Genomic DNA, 15983 nt, shown 5'->3' on the forward strand with positions numbered 1-15983 from the left:
GAGTTATGAATACATATAAGCATCAGAAAGTCTGTATTTATGAATGCATGTAAGAATCAGAAAATCTGTAGTTATGAATGTATATAAGAATCAGAAAGTCTGTAGTTATGAATACATATAAGAATCAGAAAGTGTGAGTTATGAATACATATAAGCATCATAAAATCTGAGATATGAATGCATATAAGAATCAGAAAGTGTGAATTATGAATGCACTTAAGAATCAGAAAGTGTGAGTTATGAATGCATATATGAATCAGAAAGTCTGTAGTTATGAATGCATATAAGAATCAGAAAATCTATAGTTATGAATGCATATAAGAATCAGAAAGTGTGAGTTATGAATGCATATGAATCAGAAAGTCTGTAGTTATGAATGCATATACGAATCAGAAAGTCTGTAGTTTATAATGTATTTAGGAATCAGAAAGTGTGAGTTATGAATGCATATAAGAATCAGAAAATCTATAGTTATGAATGCATATAAGAATCAGAAAGTGTGAGTTATGAATGCATATCAGAATCAGAAAATCTATAGTTATGAATGCATATAAGAATCAGAAAGTGTGAGTTATGAATGCATATCAGAATCAGAAAGTCTGTAGTTATGAATGCATATGAGAATCAGAAAGTCTGTAGTTATGAATGCATATAAGAATCAGAAAGTCTGTAGTTATGAATGCATATAAGAATCAGAAAGTGTGAGTTATGAATGCATATAAGAATTAGAAAATCTATAGTTATGAATGCATATGAGAATCAGAAAGTCTGTAGTTATGAATGCATGTAAGAATCAGAAAATCTGTAGTTATGAATGTATATAAGAATCAGAAAGTCTGTAGTTATGAATACATATAAGAATCAGAAAGTGTGAGTTATGAATACATATAAGCATCATAAAATCTGAGATATGAATGCATATAAGAATCAGAAAGTGTGAATTATGAATGCACTTAAGAATCAGAAAGTGTGAGTTATGAATGCATATACGAATCAGAAAGTCTGTAGTTATGAATGCATATAAGAATCAGAAAATCTGTAGTTTATAATGTATTTAGGAATCAGAAAGTGTGAGTTATGAATGCATGTACGAATCAGAAAGTCTGTAGTTATGAATGCATATACGAATCAGAAAATCTATAGTTATGAATGCATATAAGAATCAGAAAGTGTGAGTTATGAATGCATATACGAATCAGAAAGTCTGTAGTTATGAATGCATATAAGAATCAGAAAATCTATAGTTATGAATGCATATAAGAATCAGAAAGTGTGAGTTATGAATGCATATGAATCAGAAAGTCTGTAGTTATGAATGCATATACGAATCAGAAAGTCTATAGTTTATAATGTATTTAGGAATCAGAAAGTGTGAGTTATGAATGCATATAAGAATCAGAAAATCTATAGTTATGAATGCATATAAGAATCAGAAAGTGTGAGTTATGAATGCATATAAGAATCAGAAAGTGTGAGTTATGAATGCATATCAGAATCAGAAAATCTATAGTTATGAATGCATATAAAAATCAGAAAATCTATAGTTATGAATGCATATAAGAATCAGAAAGTGTGAGTTATGAATGCATATCAGAATCAGAAAGTCTGTAGTTATGAATGCATATGAGAATCAGAAAGTCTGTAGTTATGAATGCATATAAGAATCAGAAAGTCTGTAGTTTTGAATGTATTTAAGAATCAGAAAGTGTGAGTTATGAATGCATATAAGAATTAGAAAATCTATAGTTATGAATGCATATGAGAATCAGAAAGTCTGTAGTAATGAATGCATATAAGAATCAGAAAGTCTGTAGTTATGAATACATATAAGAATCATAAAGTGTGAGTTATGAATACATATAAGCATCAGAAAGTCTGTATTTATGAATGCATATAAGAATCAGAAAATATATAGTTATGAATGTATATAAGAATCAGAAAGTCTGTAGTTATGAATGCATATAAGAATTAGAAAATCTATAGTTATGAATGCATATGAGAATCAGAAAGTCTGTAGTTATGAATGCATATAAGAATCAGAAAGTCTGTAGTTATGAATACATATAAGAATCATAAAGTGTGAGTTATGAATACATATAAGCATCAGAAAGTCTGTATTTATGAATGCATATAAGAATCAGAAAATATATAGTTATGAATGTATATAAGAATCAGAAAGTCTGTAGTTATGAATGCATGTAAGAATCAGAAAGTCTGCATTTTTGAATGTATTTAAGAATCAGAAAGTCTGTAGTTTAGAATGTATTTAGGAATCACAAAGTGTGAGTTCTGAATGCATATACGAATCTGAAAGTCTGTAGTTTAGAATGTATTTAGGAATCAGAAAGTGTGAGTTCTGAATGCATATACGAATCTGAAAGTCTGTAGTTTAGAATGTATTTAGGAATCAGAAAGTGTGAGTTATGAATGCATATACGAATCAGAAAGTCTGTAGTTATGAATGCATATTAGAATCAGAAAGTCTGTAGTTTAGAATGTGTTTAGGAATCAGAAAGTGTGAGTTATGAATGCATATACGAATCAGAAAGTCTGTAGTTATGAATGCATATACGAATATGAAAGTCTGTAGTTTATAATGTATTTAGGAATCAGAAAGTGTGAGTTATGAATGCATATACGAATCAGAAAGTCTGTAGTTATGAATGCATATAAGAATCAGAAAATCTATAGTTATGAATGCATATAAGAATCAGAAAGTGTGAGATATGAATGCATATCAGAATCAGAAAATCTATAGTTATGAATGCATATGAGAATCAGAAAGTCTGTAGTTATGAATGCATATAAGAATCAGAAAGTATGTAGTTATGAATGCATATAAGAATCAGAAAGTGTGAGTTATGAATGCATATAAGAATAAGAAAATCTATAGTTATGAATGCATATGAGAATCAGAAAGTCTGTAGTTATGAATACATATAAGAATCAGAAAGTGTGAGTTATGAATGCATATAAGAATTGGAAAATCTATAGTTATGAATGCATATAAGAATCAGAAAGTCTGTAGTTATGAATACATATAAGAATCAGAAAGTGTGAGTTATGAATGTGTAGAGCTGAGGAGGGCGGGGCCGGGCTGGAATGAGACGCACCCGGTCCCCAATCAGCCTGATGGGGCGCGCGAGGGATAAAGGCGGCCGGGGACGACAGTTCGAGAGAGAGAGAGAATTACAGACAGCTGTGCTGTGTTTTTAGTTGTGTGTTTTTGTTTGGGTTTTTGTTTAATAAATTATTATTTAAGTTGTCAAGCCGGTTCTCGCCTCCTCCTTTCCTCTAAACCCCCTTACACTGGTGCCGAAACCCGGGAAGGAGGAGGGATTCCCGTCGCAGGGTCCTCGACACTGCCGTCCACCCAGGGGAGCGCCGCTGCCGTCCGACGGGGGACGGAGTAGCCCGACTACCCGGATGCGGGGAACGGCCGCCGTCCGCGAGGCGAGTGGGGACGGGACTCCACGACCGCCTGGAGCGAGGGAGCCGCTGCCGGGGGCGGAGGAGTGCCCTGCCGTCCCCCGGGAACGCGGAGGGGTCGAGAGAAGACCGCCGTCCGCGGGGGGGGAGGAGGGAAGTGACTCCCCGTCCGCCTGGAGTGGTAGGGCCGCTGCCAGGGGCGGAGGAGAGTCTCCACGGGACGCCGGGAACGCGGAGGGGCATTCTGTCCGCTGGGGGTCGGAGGTCTGACTCCGGTCCGCCCGGGGAGGAGCGGCTGCAGTCCGCCTGAGAGGGTGGAGTAGTGATCGAGGACCACGCGACGGCGCATCAGAGAACCGGTGAGGTTTTTTTTTTTCCTCTCTCTCCTCTCTCTCTCTCTCTGCCGCTCCGGGTTGGCCTTTCCCTCGCCATTTTGTGTTTTTTCCTCCTCCCAGGTCGAGGAAGGCGGGGAGGACCCGCCGGCAGTCGGGGCTAAGGCACGCCCCCCCACCCGGAGAGGAAGGGTGGGGGGGGATGTACGTCATGCCGGGGGCTCCCCGGCCTGAGGCAACGCCGGGAGGAGTGTAGAGCTGAGGAGGGCGGGGCCGGGCTGGAATGAGACACACCCGGTCCCCAATCAGCCTGATGGGGCGCGCGAGGGATAAAGGCGGCCGGGGACGACAGTTCGAGAGAGAGAGAGAATTACAGACAGCTGTGCTGTGTTTTTAGTTGTGTGTTTTTGTTTAATAAATTATTATTTAAGTTGTCAAGCCGGTTCTCGCCTCCTCCTTTCCTCTAAACCCCCTTACAGAATGCATATAAGAATCAGAAAGTCTGTAGTTATGAATACATATAAGAATCATAAAGTGTGAGTTATGAATACATATAAGCATCAGAAAGTCTGTAGTTATGAATGCATATCAGAATCAGAAAGTCTGTAGTTATGAATACATATAAGAATCATAAAGTTTGAGTTATGAATGTATATAAGAATCATAAAGTCTGTAGTTATGAATGCATATAAGAATCATAAAATCTGAGATATGAATGCATATAAGAATCAGAAAGTCTGTAGTTATGAATGCATATAAGAATCAGAAAGTGTGAGTTATGAATGCATGTAAGAATCAGAAAGTCTGTAGTTTTGAATGTATTTAAGAATCAGAAAGTGTGAGTTATGAATGCATATCAGAATCAGAAAGTCTGTAGTTATGAATGCATATAAGAATCAGAAAATATATAGTTATGAATGTATATAAGAATCAGAAAGTCTGTAGTTATGAATGCATGTAAGAATCAGAAAGTCTGCAGTTTAGAATGTATTTAGGAATCAGAAAGTGTGAGTTCTGAATGCATATACGAATCAGAAAGTCTGTAGTTTAGAATGTATTTAGGAATCAGAAAGTGTGAGTTATGAATGCATATACGAATCAGAAAGTCTGTAGTTATGAATGCATATCAGAATCAGAAAATCTATAGTTATGAATGCATATGAGAATCAGAAAGTCTGTAGTTATGAATGCATATAAGAATCAGAAAGTATGTAGTTATGAATGCATATAAGAATCAGAAAGTGTGAGTTATGAATGCATATAAGAATTAGAAAATCTATAGTTATGAATGCATATGAGAATCAGAAAGTCTGTAGTTATGAATGCATATAAGAATCAGAAAGTATGTAGTTATGAATGCATATAAGAATCAGAAAGTGTGAGTTATGAATGCATATAAGAATTAGAAAATCTATAGTTATGAATACATATAAGAATCAGAAAGTGTGAGTTATGAATGCATATAAGAATCAGAAAGTCTGTAGTTATGAATACATATAAGAATCATAAAGTGTGAGTTATGAATACATATAAGCATCAGAAAGTCTGTATTTATGAATGCATAAAAGAATCAGATAATCTGTAGTTATGAATGTATATAAGAATCATAAAGTCTGTAGTTATGAATGCATATAAGAATCATAAAATCTGAGATATGAATGCATATAAGAATCAGAAAGTCTGTAGTTATGAATGCATATAAGAATCAGAAAGTGTGAGTTATGAATGCATGTAAGAATCAGAAAGTCTGTAGTTTTGAATGTATTTAAGAATCAGAAAGTGTGAGTTATGAATGCATATCAGAATCAGAAAGTCTGTAGTTATGAATGCATATAAGAATCAGAAAGTCTGTAGTTATGAATGCATATAAGAATCAGAAAGTCTGTAGTTTTGAATGTATTTAAGAATCAGAAAGTGTGAGTTATGAATGCATATAAGAATTAGAAAATCTATAGTTATGAATGCATATGAGAATCAGAAAGTCTGTAGTTATGAATGCATATAAGAATCAGAAAGTCTGTAGTTATGAATACATATAAGAATCATAAAGTGTGAGTTATGAATACATATAAGCATCAGAAAGTCTGTAGTTATGAATGCATATCAGAATCAGAAAGTCTGTAGTTATGAATACATATAAGAATCATAAAGTTTGAGTTATGAATGTATATAAGAATCATAAAGTCTGTAGTTATGAATGCATATAAGAATCATAAAATCTGAGATATGAATGCATATAAGAATCAGAAAGTCTGTAGTTATGAATGCATATAAGAATCAGAAAGTGTGAGTTATGAATGCATGTAAGAATCAGAAAGTCTGTAGTTTTGAATGTATTTAAGAATCAGAAAGTGTGAGTTATGAATGCATATCAGAATCAGAAAGTCTGTAGTTATGAATGCATATAAGAATCAGAAAATATATAGTTATGAATGTATATAAGAATCAGAAAGTCTGTAGTTATGAATGCATGTAAGAATCAGAAAGTCTGCAGTTTAGAATGTATTTAGGAATCAGAAAGTGTGAGTTCTGAATGCATATACGAATCAGAAAGTCTGTAGTTTAGAATGTATTTAGGAATCAGAAAGTGTGAGTTATGAATGCATATACGAATCAGAAAGTCTGTAGTTATGAATGCATATAAGAATCAGAAAATCTATAGTTATGAATGCATATAAGAATCAGAAAGTGTGAGTTATGAATGCATATACGAATCAGAAAGTCTGTAGTTATGAATGCATATGAGAATCAGAAAGTCTGTAGTTATGAATGCATATAAGAATCAGAAAGTATGTAGTTATGAATGCATATAAGAATCAGAAAGTGTGAGTTATGAATGCATATAAGAATTAGAAAATCTATAGTTATGAATGCATATGAGAATCAGAAAGTCTGTAGTTATGAATACATATAAGAATCAGAAAGTGTGAGTTATGAATGCATATAAGAATCAGAAAGTCTGTAGTTATGAATACATATAAGAATCATAAAGTGTGAGTTATGAATACATATAAGCATCAGAAAGTCTGTATTTATGAATGCATAAAAGAATCAGATAATCTGTAGTTATGAATGTATATAAGAATCATAAAGTCTGTAGTTATGAATGCATATAAGAATCATAAAATCTGAGATATGAATGCATATAAGAATCATAAAATCTGAGATATGAATGCATATAAGAATCAGAAAGTCTGTAGTTATGAATGCATATAAGAATCAGAAAGTGTGAGTTATGAATGCATGTAAGAATCAGAAAGTCTGTAGTTTTGAATGTATTTAAGAATCAGAAAGTGTGAGTTATGAATGCATATCAGAATCAGAAAGTCTGTAGTTATGAATGCATATAAGAATCAGAAAGTCTGTAGTTATGAATGCATATAAGAATCAGAAAGTCTGTAGTTTTGAATGTATTTAAGAATCAGAAAGTGTGAGTTATGAATGCATATAAGAATTAGAAAATCTATAGTTATGAATGCATATGAGAATCAGAAAGTCTGTAGTTATGAATGCATATAAGAATCAGAAAGTCTGTAGTTATGAATACATATAAGAATCATAAAGTGTGAGTTATGAATACATATAAGCATCAGAAAGTCTGTATTTATGAATGAATATAAGAATCAGAAAATATATAGTTATGAATGTATATAAGAATCAGAAAGTCTGTAGTTATGAATGCATATAAGAATTAGAAAATCTATAGTTATGAATGCATATGAGAATCAGAAAGTCTGTAGTTATGAAAGCATATAAGAATCAGAAAGTCTGTAGTTATGAATACATATAAGAATCATAAAGTGTGAGTTATGAATACATATAAGCATCAGAAAGTCTGTATTTATGAATGCATATAAGAATCAGAAAATATATAGTTATGAATGTATATAAGAATCAGAAAGTCTGTAGTTATGAATGCATGTAAGAATCAGAAAGTCTGCATTTTTGAATGTATTTAAGAATCAGAAAGTCGTAGTAGTTATAGAATAGTGTATTTAGGAATCAGCAAAGTCGTGTAGTTCTGAATGCATATACGAATCTGAAAGTCTGTAGTTTAGAATGTATTTAGGAATCAGAAAGTGTGAGTTATGAATGCATATACGAATCAGAAAGTCTGTAGTTATGAATGCATATTAGAATCAGAAAGTCTGTAGTTTAGAATGTGTTTAGGAATCAGAAAGTGTGAGTTATGAATGCATATACGAATCAGAAAGTCTGTAGTTATGAATGCATATACGAATATGAAAGTCTGTAGTTTATAATGTATTTAGGAATCAGAAAGTGTGAGTTATGAATGCATATACGAATCAGAAAGTCTGTAGTTATGAATGCATATAAGAATCAGAAAATCTATAGTTATGAATGCATATAAGAATCAGAAAGTGTGAGTTATGAATGCATATCAGAATCAGAAAATCTATAGTTATGAATGCATATAAGAATCAGAAAATCTATAGTTATGAATGCATATAAGAATCAGAAAGTTTGAGTTATGAATGCATATCAGAATAAGAAAGTCTGTAGTTATGAATGCATATAAGAATCAGAAAGTCTGTAGTTATGAATGCATATGAGAATCAGAAAGTCTGTAGTTATGAATGCATATAAGAATCAGAAAGTCTGTAGTTATGAATGCATATAAGAATCAGAAAGTCTGTAGTTATGAATGCATATAAGAATCAGAAAGTCTGTAGTTTTGAATGTATTTAAGAATCAGAAAGTGTGAGTTATGAATGCATATAAGAATTAGAAAATCTATAGTTATGAATGCATATGAGAATCAGAAAGTCTGTAGTTATGAATGCATATAAGAATCAGAAAGTCTGTAGTTATGAATACATATAAGAATCATAAAGTGTGAGTTATGAATACATATAAGCATAAGAAATCTGTATTTATGAATGCATATAAGAATCAGAAAATCTATAGTTATGAATGTATATAAGAATCAGAAAGTCTGTAGTTATGAATACATATAAGAATCATAAAGTGTGAGTTATGAATACATATAAGCATAAGAAATCTGTATTTATGAATGCATATAAGAATCATAAAATCTGAGTTATGAATGCATATAAGAATCAGAAAGTCTGTAGTTATGAATGCATATTAGAATCAGAAAGTCTGTAGTTTAGAATGTGTTTAGGAATCAGAATGTGTGAGTTATGAATGCATATTCCGATCAGAAAGTCTGTAGTTATGAATGCATATACGAATATGAAAGTCTGTAGTTTATAATATATTTAGGAATCAGAAAGTGTGAGTTATGAATACATATAAGCATCAGAAAGTCTGTATTTATGAATGCATATAAGAATCAGAAAATCTGTAGTTATGAATGTATATAAGAATCAGAAAGTCTGTAGTTATGAATGCATATAAGAATCATAAAATCTGAGATATGAATGCATGTAAGAATCAGAAAGTCTGTAGTTTTGAATGTATTTAAGACTCAGAAAGTGTGAGTTATGAATGCATATAAGAATCAGAAAGTCTGTAGTTATGAATGCATATAAGAATCAGAAAGTCTGTAGTTATGAATGCATATAAGAATCATAAAGTGTGAGTTATGAATACATATAAGCATCAGAAAGTCTGTATTTATGAATGCATATAAGAATCATAAAATCTGTAGTTATGAATGCATATAAGAATCAGAAAGTCTGTAGTTATGAATGCATATAAGAATCAGAAATTCTGTAGTTATGAATGCATATGAGAATCAGAAAGTCTGTAGTTATGAATGCATATAAGAATCAGAAAGTCTGTAGATATGAATGCATATAAGAATCAGAATGTCTGTAGTTTTGAATGTATTTAAGAATCAGAAAGTGTGAGTTATGAATGCATATGAGAATCAGAAAGTCTGTAGTTATGAATGCATATAAGAATCAGAAAGTCTGTAGTTATGAATACATATAAGAATCATAAAGTGTGAGTTATGAATACATATAAGCATCAGAAAGTCTGTATTTATGAATGAATATAAGAATCAGAAAATATATAGTTATGAATGTATATAAGAATCAGAAAGTCTGTAGTTATGAATGCATATAAGAATTAGAAAATCTATAGTTATGAATGCATATGAGAATCAGAAAGTCTGTAGTTATGAATGCATATAAGAATCAGAAAGTCTGTAGTTATGAATACATATAAGAATCATAAAGTGTGAGTTATGAATACATATAAGCATCAGAAAGTCTGTATTTATGAATGCATATAAGAATCAGAAAATATATAGTTATGAATGTATATAAGAATCAGAAAGTCTGTAGTTATGAATGCATGTAAGAATCAGAAAGTCTGCATTTTTGAATGTATTTAAGAATCAGAAAGTCTGTAGTTTAGAATGTATTTAGGAATCACAAAGTGTGAGTTCTGAATGCATATACGAATCTGAAAGTCTGTAGTTTAGAATGTATTTAGGAATCAGAAAGTGTGAGTTATGAATGCATATACGAATCTGAAAGTCTGTAGTTTAGAATGTATTTAGGAATCAGAAAGTGTGAGTTATGAATGCATATACGAATCAGAAAGTCTGTAGTTATGAATGCATATTAGAATCAGAAAGTCTGTAGTTTAGAATGTGTTTAGGAATCAGAAAGTGTGAGTTATGAATGCATATACGAATCAGAAAGTCTGTAGTTATGAATGCATATACGAATATGAAAGTCTGTAGTTTATAATGTATTTAGGAATCAGAAAGTGTGAGTTATGAATGCATATACGAATCAGAAAGTCTGTAGTTATGAATGCATATAAGAATCAGAAAGTGTGAGTTATGAATGCATATCAGAATCAGAAAATCTATAGTTATGAATGCATATAAGAATCAGAAAATCTATAGTTATGAATGCATATAAGAATCAGAAAGTTTGAGTTATGAATGCATATCAGAATAAGAAAGTCTGTAGTTATGAATGCATATAAGAATCAGAAAGTCTGTAGTTATGAATGCATATGAGAATCAGAAAGTCTGTAGTTATGAATGCATATAAGAATCAGAAAGTCTGTAGTTATGAATGCATATAAGAATCAGAAAGTCTGTAGTTATGAATGCATATAAGAATCAGAAAGTCTGTAGTTTTGAATGTATTTAAGAATCAGAAAGTGTGAGTTATGAATGCATATAAGAATTAGAAAATCTATAGTTATGAATGCATATGAGAATCAGAAAGTCTGTAGTTATGAATGCATATAAGAATCAGAAAGTCTGTAGTTATGAATACATATAAGAATCATAAAGTGTGAGTTATGAATACATATAAGCATAAGAAATCTGTATTTATGAATGCATATAAGAATCATAAAATCTGAGTTATGAATGCATATAAGAATCAGAAAGTCTGTAGTTTAGAATGTATTTAGGAATCAGAAAGTGTGAGTTCTGAATGCATATACGAATCAGAAAGTCTGTAGTTATGAATGCATATTAGAATCAGAAAGTCTGTAGTTTAGAATGTGTTTAGGAATCAGAATGTGTGAGTTATGAATGCATATTCCGATCAGAAAGTCTGTAGTTATGAATGCATATACGAATATGAAAGTCTGTAGTTTATAATATATTTAGGAATCAGAAAGTGTGAGTTATGAATACATATAAGCATCAGAAAGTCTGTATTTATGAATGCATATAAGAATCAGAAAATCTGTAGTTATGAATGTATATAAGAATCAGAAAGTCTGTAGTTATGAATGCATATAAGAATCATAAAATCTGAGATATGAATGCATGTAAGAATCAGAAAGTCTGTAGTTTTGAATGTATTTAAGACTCAGAAAGTGTGAGTTATGAATGCATATAAGAATCAGAAAGTCTGTAGTTATGAATGCATATAAGAATCAGAAAGTCTGTAGTTATGAATGCATATAAGAATCATAAAGTGTGAGTTATGAATACATATAAGCATCAGAAAGTCTGTATTTATGAATGCATATAAGAATCATAAAATCTGTAGTTATGAATGCATATAAGAATCAGAAAGTCTGTAGTTATGAATGCATATAAGAATCAGAAATTCTGTAGTTATGAATACACATAAGAATCAGAAAGTGTGAGTTATGAATACATATAAGCATCAGAAAGTCTGTATTTATGAATGCATATAAGAATCAGAAAGTCTGTAGTTATGAATACATATAAGAATCATAAAGTGTGAGTTATGAATACATATAAGCATCAGAAAGTCTGTATTTATGAATGCATGTAAGAATCAGAAAGTCTGTAGTTATGAATACATATAACAATCAGAAAGTGTGAGTTATGAATACATATAAGCATCAGAAAGTCTGTATTTATGAATGCATATAAGAATCAGAAAATCTGTATTTAAGAATGTATATAAGAATCAGAAAGTCTGTAGTTATGAATGCATATAAGAATCAGAAAGTGTGAGTTATGAATACATATAAGCATCAGAAAGTCTGTATTTATGAATGCATATAAGAATCAGAAAGTGTAAGTTATGAATGCATATAACAATCAGAAAGTCTGTAGTTATGAATGCATATAAGAATCAGAAATTCTGTAGTTATGAATGCATATAAGAATCAGAAAGTGTGAGTTATGAATGCATATACGAATCATAAAGTGTGTGTTATGAATGCATATAAGAATCAGAAAGTGTGAGTTATGAATGCATATACGAATCATAAAGTGTGAGTTATGAATACATATAAGAATCATAAAATCTGAGATATGATTGCATATAAGAATCAGAAAGTCTGTAGTTATGAATGTATATAAGAATCAGAAAGTCTGTAGTTTAGAATGTATTTAGGAATCAGAAAGTGTGAGTTCTGAATGCATATTCGAATCAGAAAGTCTGTAGTTATGAATGCATATAAGAATCAGAAAGTCTGTAGTTTATAATGTATTTAGGAATCAGAAAGTGTGAGTTATGAATGCATATACGAATCAGAAAATCTATAGTTATGAATGCATATAAGAATCAGAAAGTGTGAGTTATGAATGCATATACGAATCAGAAAGTCTGTAGTTATGAATGCATATACGAATCAGAAAGTCTGTAGTCATGAATGCATATAAGAATCAGAAAATCTATAGTTATGAATGCATATAAGAATCAGAAAATATATAGTTATGAATGCATATAAGAATCAGAAAGTTTGAGTTATGAATGCATGTCAGAATCAGAAAGTCTGTAGTTTTGAATGTATTTAAGAATCAGAAAGTGTGAGTTATGAATGCATATAAGAATTAGAAAATCTATAGTTATGAATGCATATGAGAATCAGAAAGTCTGTAGTTATGAATGCATATAAGAATCAGAAAGTCTGTAGTTATGAATACATATAAGAATCATAAAGTGTGAGTTATGAATACATATAAGCATCAGAAATCTGTATTTATGAATGCATATAAGAATCAGAAAATCTATAGTTATGAATGTATATAAGAATCAGAAAGTCTGTAGTTATGAATGCATATAAGAATCATAAAATCTGAGTTATGAATGCATATAAGAATCAGAAAGTCTGTAGTGATGAATGCATATTAGAATCAGAAAATCTATAGTTATGAATGCATATAAGAATCAGAAAGTGTGAGTTATGAATGCATATGAGAATCAGAAAGTGTGAGTTATGAATGCATATCAGAATCAGAAAATCTATAGTTATGAATGCATATGAGAATCAGAAAGTCTGTAGTTATGAATGCATATAAGAATCAGAAAGTCTGTAGTTATGAATGCATATAAGAATCAGAAAGTCTGTAGTTATGAATGCATATAAGAATCAGAAAGTCTGTAGTTATGAATGCATATAAGAATCAGAAAGTCTGTAGTTTTGAATGTATTTAAGAATCAGAAAGTGTGAGTTATGAATGCATATAAGAATCAGAAAGTCTGTAGTTATGAATACATATAAGAATCATAAAGTGTGAGTTATGAATACATATAAGCATCAGAAAGTCTGTATTTATGAATGCATATAAGAATCAGAAAATCTGTAGTTATGAATGTATATAAGAATCAGAAAGTCTGTAGTTATAAATGCATATAAGAATCATAAAATCTGAGATATGAATGCATATAAGAATCAGAAAGTCTGTAGTTATGAATGCATATAAGAATCAGAAAGTCTGTAGTTATGAATGCATATAAGAATCAGAAAGTCTGTAGTTATGAATGCATATAAGAATCAGAAAATCTGTAGTTATGAATGCATATAAGAATCAGAAAATCTGTAGTTATGAATGCATATAAGAATCATAAAATCTGAGATATGAATGCATATAAGAATCAGAAAGTCTGTAGTTATGAATACACAGAAGAATCAGAAAGTGTGAGTTATGAAAATATATAAGAATCAGAAAGTGTGAGTTATGAATGCATATGAGAATCAGAAAATCTGTAGTTATGAATATATATAAGAATCAGAAAGTGTGAGTTATGAATGCATATAAGAATCAGAAAGTGTGAGTTATGAATACATATAACAATAATAAAGTGTGAGTTATGAATACATATAAGCATCAGAAAGTCTGTATTTATGAATGCATATAAGAATCATAAATTCTGTAGTTATGAATGCATATAAGAATCAGAAAGTCTGTACTTATGAATGCATATAAGAATCATAAAATCTGAGATATGAATGCATATAAGAATCAGAAAGTCTGTAGTTATGAATGCATATAAGAATCAGAAAGTCTGTAGTTTTGAATGTATTTAAGAATCAGAAAGTGTGAGTTATGAATGCATGTAAGAATCAGAAAGTCTGTAGTTATGAATGCATATAAGAATCAGAAAGTCTGTAGTTTTGAATGTATTTAAGAATCAGAAAGTGTGAGTTATGAATGCATATCAGAATCAGAAAGTCTGTAGTTATGAATGCATATAAGAATCAGAAAATCTGTAGTTATGAATGCATATAAGAATCAGAAAGTCTGTAGTTATGAATGCATATAAGAATCAGAAAGTCTGTAGTTATGAATGCATATAAGAATCATAAAATCTGAGATATGAATGCATATAAGAATCAGAAAGTCTGTAGTTATGAATACACAGAAGAATCAGAAAGTGTGAGTTATGAATGCATGTAAGAATCAGAAAGTCTGTAGTTATGAATGCATATAAGAATCAGAAAGTCTGTAGTTATGAATACACATAAGAATCAGAAAGTGTGAGTTATGAATGCATATACGAATCAAAAAGTCTGTAGATATTAATGCAAATAAGAATCATAAAGTGTGAGTTATGAATACATATAAGCATCAGAAAATCTGTATTTATGAATGCATATAAGAATCAGAAAATCTATGGTTTTGAATGTATTTAAGAATCAGAAAGTGTGAGTTATGAATGCATATAACAATAATAAAGTGTGAGTTATGAATACATATAAGCATCAGAAATTCTGTATTTATGAATGCATATAAGAATCAGAAAATCTGTAGTTATGAATGTATATAAGAATCAGAAAGTCTGTAGTTATGAATGCATATAAGAATCATAAAATCTAAGATATGAATGCATGTAAGAATCAGAAAGTCTGTAGTTTTGAAAATATTTAAGAATCAGAAAGTGTGAGTTATGAATGCATATAAGAATCAGAAAGTCTGTAGTTATGAATGCATATAAGAATCAGAATTGTGAGTAGAATACATATGCATCAGAAAGTCTGTATTTATGAATGCATATAAGAATCAGAAAATCTGTAGTTATGAATGTATATAAGAATCAGAAAGTCTGTAGTTATGAATGCATATAAGAATCATAAAATCTGAGATATGAATGCATATAAGAATCAGAAAGTGTGAGTTATGAATGCATATCAGAATCAGAAAGTCTGTAGTTATGAATGAATATAAGAATCAGAAAGTCTGTAGTTATGAATGCATATAAGAATCAGAAAGTCTGTAGTTATGAATGCATATAAGAATCAGAAAGTCTGTAGTTATAAATGCATATAAGAATCATAAAATCTGAGATATGAATGCATATAAGAATCAGAAAGTCTGTAGTTATGAATGCATATAAGAATCAGAAAGTGTGAGTTATGAATGCATGTAAGAATCAGAAAGTGTGAGTTATGAATGCATATCAAAATCAGAAAGTCTGTAGTTATGAATGCATATAAGAATCAGAAAGTCTGTAATTATGAATGCATATAAGAATCAGAAAATCTGTAGTTATGAATGCATATAAGAATCAGAAAATCTGTAGTTATGAATGCATATAAGAATCAGAAAAT

The sequence above is a fragment of the Myxocyprinus asiaticus genome, chromosome 17, assembly GCF_019703515.2.
Source record: "Myxocyprinus asiaticus isolate MX2 ecotype Aquarium Trade chromosome 17, UBuf_Myxa_2, whole genome shotgun sequence".
Lineage (NCBI taxonomy): Eukaryota > Metazoa > Chordata > Actinopteri > Cypriniformes > Catostomidae > Myxocyprinus > Myxocyprinus asiaticus.